Here is a 6000-nt window from a genome sequence, read left to right on the forward strand (position 1 = left end):
AAACTGAAATTAATCGTTCGACTGGAACTAGGCTGTTCAACAATTAATTGCTCGGAAAATAATTCAGCTGCGATGTAACTGATCTGCTTCAACTTTAACATAGAATTTTAAGGGCTTACGACTTCCTGTACCGCTTGAAACAAAATCGACATTAATCGGTGTAATTACTCCGACCCAATTAAGGTCTGAAAAAGTCATTTATACTATTTTTATTTCTTCCCCTCGAATCCGTCACTTTTTTCTCTTATTTCTTCCACTCTGTCCAGTCCCCATTTATCGATACCCGAATAAAATTTTGTTAATCGTTGTGATCAAATGTATTATTGAGGAACTGATAATGAAATCTGAATCGCCTGAATTAAACGATTACGTGACGAATATCGGAAACGATTCTGTTCTATATAACATCGTATTTATTTCCCTCAGCGAATGAGTCAACAACGGTCGCGTCACACATCGAACGATCCACAAATCACGAGGCACGCGAGCTTTCACAAGAAGTCACGGATTTATATTTGCAAAAATGTCGAGGCTGGTCGGCAGTAACTTATGCGCATACGTAATACCGAAGTTATATCTGCACGATTCTTTATTCCCGCGCGCAACCCACCGGTTTCCCCTGTTTTACATGTCGCCCCGTTTAATCCTCACGCACGTGAATATATTATGCGCACGCGCGAGCAACACTTTTTCTGTCTTGTCAACACGCATAAATATGGCGCGTCTCTACATAATGTAAACGGTGAATAGAAATCACCGTACAGAACAGATCGATTTTCAAACAAGAAGCTCGAATAAACAGGCTTCCTTGACTCTGTATGTTTCGAAGACGTTTGATTCTTGTCTAGGACATTATATCATAGGAAATATAGAGAGATCTGTAGGGTCACTAAGGACCTTCAGAAGGAACCAAGGACTAGGAGAGGGATCCTGCCATCCCTCAATTGGGACCAAAGAGTCTCAGGGAGACCTATAATCCCTTAATTGGGGCCTAAGGGTCCTAAGGGAATCCACTGTCCCTCAAAGAGAACCCAGGAATCCCTGCAAACCCTTCTAGGGGATCTTTAGAGTTCCTAAGGGACCACAGAGAAAATCCTAAGAACTCTGTGAGGAAAGAAAAGAGTCCTGCAGGAATCTATGAATCTCTAAAAGTCCTTCAGTATCCCTAAAAGGTCCACCGATTTTGAAGGCCCTGGTCCTTCAACCAGCTTGGCCCACCACAGAATGAGAATTCTCTGCTCCGGTATCTTGACGTCAATCATTTCCCTGAATCTGTGCGCATGATCCAGTTTCGCTGCCAATACTGGTCCGTATGTACTCAATCATTATTTGTATCAAAGTGAATCTGGTAGGTAATAATCGTGACATAATCGGCAGCGTAACAGACGATTCTCTACAGAGTATATATACGTGTTATAAATTGTGTTATTTTATACAAACGAAATGTACACGTCCGTATCTGTACGAATTCCGGAAATAAAGATCGACTGAGGTGCTAAAAGCACGTCAAACTTACACGAAAGAATATACGAGACGCATCCTCCCGTGTGAATAAAGTTTTCGCCGCATTTCTTGAACAGAATGCGTTTATCTTTTCGAGCAATAAATCTGTAACACATCGAATAAAAGCAGGCTATTTTTGTACGTATAAATCAAAATTTACCGTGCAACATCGTAAGCTTCCGGAGGCGTTTAAATCACGAAGTTCAACGGTGCGCCCATCGTGAAATTCGACTAACAAACATTCCGCGTGAAACATGCATAACGCGTTACTAGAATATCGAAGCGTAATATTCGGTTTACAGTGAATTCACAACACGATGCTTAACCTGAATGCCCTAATGAGAAGAGATTGAAGGGGGGTAATCACCTCGATTCCGAGTTTTCAATCAGCGAATTATCTGAACGCACGATTATTAGGTGTACCGGTTAAGTAGTCCGCTATATTTTTCTGTGAAAATTCGTATTATTTTCGAAGCAATTCAAAAATCTGTGCAGTCTTATCGGTATTCAATATTTATGTCCATCATACTCTGCCATAATTGACTAAACAGAAGATTAAAAAATTATTCTAAATTTAAGCTTTATTTCCAGTATATTGGAACCAATATTGGATTACTTATTGGCACACCTAATAAAAACCACATTTTCTGTTCTTTTTATAATTAAATCATTAATTTAATTTCATCCGTGAATAGTCCTAGAGCAGAATGGGCGGCCATTCACGTGGCGTTCACGGGAAACTGAACTGAACTGCCAGCTGCCGTGAAATTGTCAAAATTACGTCATATCCGATTAAAATTCACGCAAGAGTGTTCCCATTCAGCGTCCGCGCGGCTCCGTCCATTCGGACGTGACGACCTGTATTATGTTTATCCTGTTAGTTAATCTCGATTTGCTATTGAGAGGGGAACCGAGCACAATAAAAGCGCAGCTGAACGATTAAATTTGAAACGTCAGCCCCCGCGGTTTTGCCGATTCAGCCAAATACCCTTTGAAATAATTTCATGAGTATTTAACAGTACTATTTAGGAACATCCAACGTGAACGTTAATTTCACCCTACCCCAAACTATTCGAAACAAGGGCTGTATCGTAGTTTGGTTTTTTTTTTTCTTTTTAACTTTCCCACCACTCTTCCACTTCAGAAGTTCCGTGAAAAATGTAATTCTGAGTCGTCGAAGGATCGCTGACGGTTGATGAATCGTTGAGCTGTCGAAGGATCATCGACGGTCGTTGGGTCGTCAGGAGGATGTCGACGTTTATTCGGTCGTCGAAAGGTCGCCTATGGTCGTTAGGTCGTCGAACGGTTGTCGACGGTCGTTGGGTCGTCGAAGGTCGTAGAGGGTCGTTGGGTCGTCAAAAAGTGTGCTAATCTTCATCACTTTTGTCCACCGTTGAACTGGATTGTGCAGTATTCTTATGTCAATTTCTAAGCGAAATGAGTGATTTGTTTGTGAATTAAATTAAATTAAATCGATATATCGTCACGAAGCGTATTAATTTTCGTCCCTTTTGTACAGTATTCGATTAGATCGAACACAGTCTGAAATGATTTTAGTCGCTGGAATCCTTTGTCTGTATTTGATTTTCGAAACCGAACAGCAATTTTATCGCTCCTGAAACGGTTGGCGAAAGATTGGCACAAGTTACGGTGTTGTTTTACAATTAGGGTCGAATTCGTTTTCGTAAACGTTCGGCGGACCTTGGGCAGGTTCCGATTGTTGCAACCCAGGGAAATTATGGTCGAAAACCAATAACATGAATGAAACATCGTTCCGTGAGCTAAAGGGATCCTGCTGGGAGCGTTCTATATTCGCGACGGCGACTCTGTAATACTCGGGTTCGCGGCGGAAAAAAAATTTCATTCTCGACAGAACCATTTTTTTCCCCCCACCACGCTGAACGAATACGAGGGAACTCGATTAAAACTGGAAATGTTAAATTACGCGCGAAAATTCGTGAAAACAATCGTGCGGTGAATGCAGAGTGTGTTCCATGAGAAACCAGGCAGAATTTAACTGAAATCCAATCGAGTTGTGGAATTTATTGTATTGTCATTGGCAATGAAGCATTAGGCGATAACGCAAGAGCGTCAATGGCCGATTGTAAACTCTTTTTATTATTAGTAAGATACGTTAAGGTCTAAAATAAAATTCACTTTCAAGAATCAGTCATCTATATCTGGAACAACCTGTATAGAGTGAACGCCAAAGAATTCATTGTTACGACTATAATAAACGGTAATTAGATGATCCACGTACTTTCTGAGAATGCATTTAACACGGTAAACAAACCAGCTTCAGGATCATTTCGAGGTCATTTCGACGCCCGAAGTGTCTAAATTGCGAGGTGTACGAGTACTAATTTCCTTTATACACAGAGCATTACCTTGTGGTCATCCTTCACCTACTTAACAACCAAACAGTACAAACTATTTCCTTGAGTTATTTATTACGTGTCGAAACGAAAAATGTCCGATCTTTAATTTTTACGATTGAACTGAAGATAACATGTACAATTAACTTGAGGTTCTAATCTTTATTAATCGTTGCGCAACTTTTACACTGATACAGATCTTGTAATGTTGTTTCCGTTAATGCATGTACTGATATTTAATCTCTTGAAAAAAAAAAAGTCTGAACCGATATTTACCACGAACGTATTAAACAATATCCAACAATAAAAAACTACAAGAAACATTGAATTACGTTGAAAATAGTTGATTTATACTAATGAGCCTGTCAATATTACGTCGATCAATACTTCGACCCTCCCCACACCATGTTTTTCCATTTCACGATATCAGAAAAGCATCAGACACGATATTCTGTAATCTGGACAATACCATCGGCAGAAGCAACTGAACGAACCAGAAACGCGAGACTATTATTGGTAGCAGCACGAAACGACGGAACTCTCGCGTTAATTGACTCCTCGATCCATAAATACACTTCCTTTTCTATAATATTAATTATTTCTATAAATTCTTTTCTATGCATCATGCTTCACTGACACGGAACCTATTAACCGTATACATCTTATGGCGACTTCGTTTTATAACGTTATAGATTTTTTCGCGTGTAATACTTGCTCCTTTCTAAATTTATTGTAAATCCAAAAATAAATACACGAATTATTAAACAGAAAGTAAGAATCAAAGGCTTTAGCGATCATTCCACAAAGTATTACATTTGAATCAAAAAGAGATCTGTGGCAAGATAGAACTTCAGCGAGAATTGCCAAGTGATTCCAAAATACATATATATATATCTCCTACGGTCCATTTATCTCCCCGTAACAAAAGCGAGCCCCGTCACGCCGGTCATTCTTATTTCCCCCGGTCTCGCACGATCCGTTTTCTCGACCATTTTCGTTGCCAACCTTTCCTCCGAATCATCGGGCTTGTTCTTATCTTCGCGGCACGGAAATTGCGTGCCCTCTGCGAAATGCAGCCGTTGTCCTAGCTTCGCCGTGAACCCGAGCAACCTACAATGCACACGAGATATACACCGAGATGGTGTGGTATACGATCAGTCGAAAAGGGCTGGCTACCCTCAGAGGGACGGGGCACACACCACCCTTTCTTCCACGAATCGGGCCACCATTTTCGCGTCGCGACAGCTAAACGCGCGTCTCTCAACAGGGGACACATTTTTCCACGCGATTGATGAGCGTTAATGGAGAAAGACACACAGAGGAGAGTTGCGGATACAGCGAGAAGCTTTCTAAAAACGTCGTGCAGTCGTACGTCTTTAGTTCACGTCGACGCTGAAAGGGGAACTCGAAGAAGCTTTCTCAGTGTCTTCGTGTTCTGTTTGTTTTTATGTTGTGTAGCTGGAAGCGAGATACTTGGGCGTGAGTTAAATCCTTTTTGGAAACGTTCCAAGCAGTTTGAAATCACTCGGAAGCAATAAAAGAGCAGAGGGTTGAAAAATGGGTTAGACGGTTTCCTCGACGAAGCTGACGAGAAACAAACTATCTAAATGATACAAGCGGATTTTAGTCAAACTTTTCGTATGGGGATAATGCAGGAGTAATACATATAGGGGTGTAGAAATATGATTCGGAATAGTCTAGTGTCCAGGGAGTCGAGAACGGTATCTATCCGTGACCGAGAGACTCGAATTAGACCAAGCCAGAGTCGTGAAACTTATGGCCTGAAGGTCTTTGGATTAATGACTGACAGACTCAGGGAACCGAGATCCAGAACAGTCAAACCCAGGGAATATAAGCCCAGGACCTCCCAAATACTAAATATCAAAGCCAAGGACACCTAGGCAGACTCTCTAGGTCCGCAAGGCCCTTCAACTTGGGACCCCACATCCGAAGCTCTTAGGTTTAGGACCTTAGATCCAAGATCCTTGGCTTTGGGATACTAGATCCGGAGTCCTCAGATTTTGGACCCTGGATCTGGGGTCCTACGGTTTGGGATCCTGGATCCAGAGTCCTAGGATTTGAGATCCCGGATCCAGGGTTCTAAGGTTTAGAAGATTTGAGA

The sequence above is a fragment of the Dufourea novaeangliae genome, unplaced genomic scaffold (genome assembly GCF_001272555.1).
Source record: "Dufourea novaeangliae isolate 0120121106 unplaced genomic scaffold, ASM127255v1 scaffold118, whole genome shotgun sequence".
NCBI lineage: Eukaryota > Metazoa > Arthropoda > Insecta > Hymenoptera > Halictidae > Dufourea > Dufourea novaeangliae.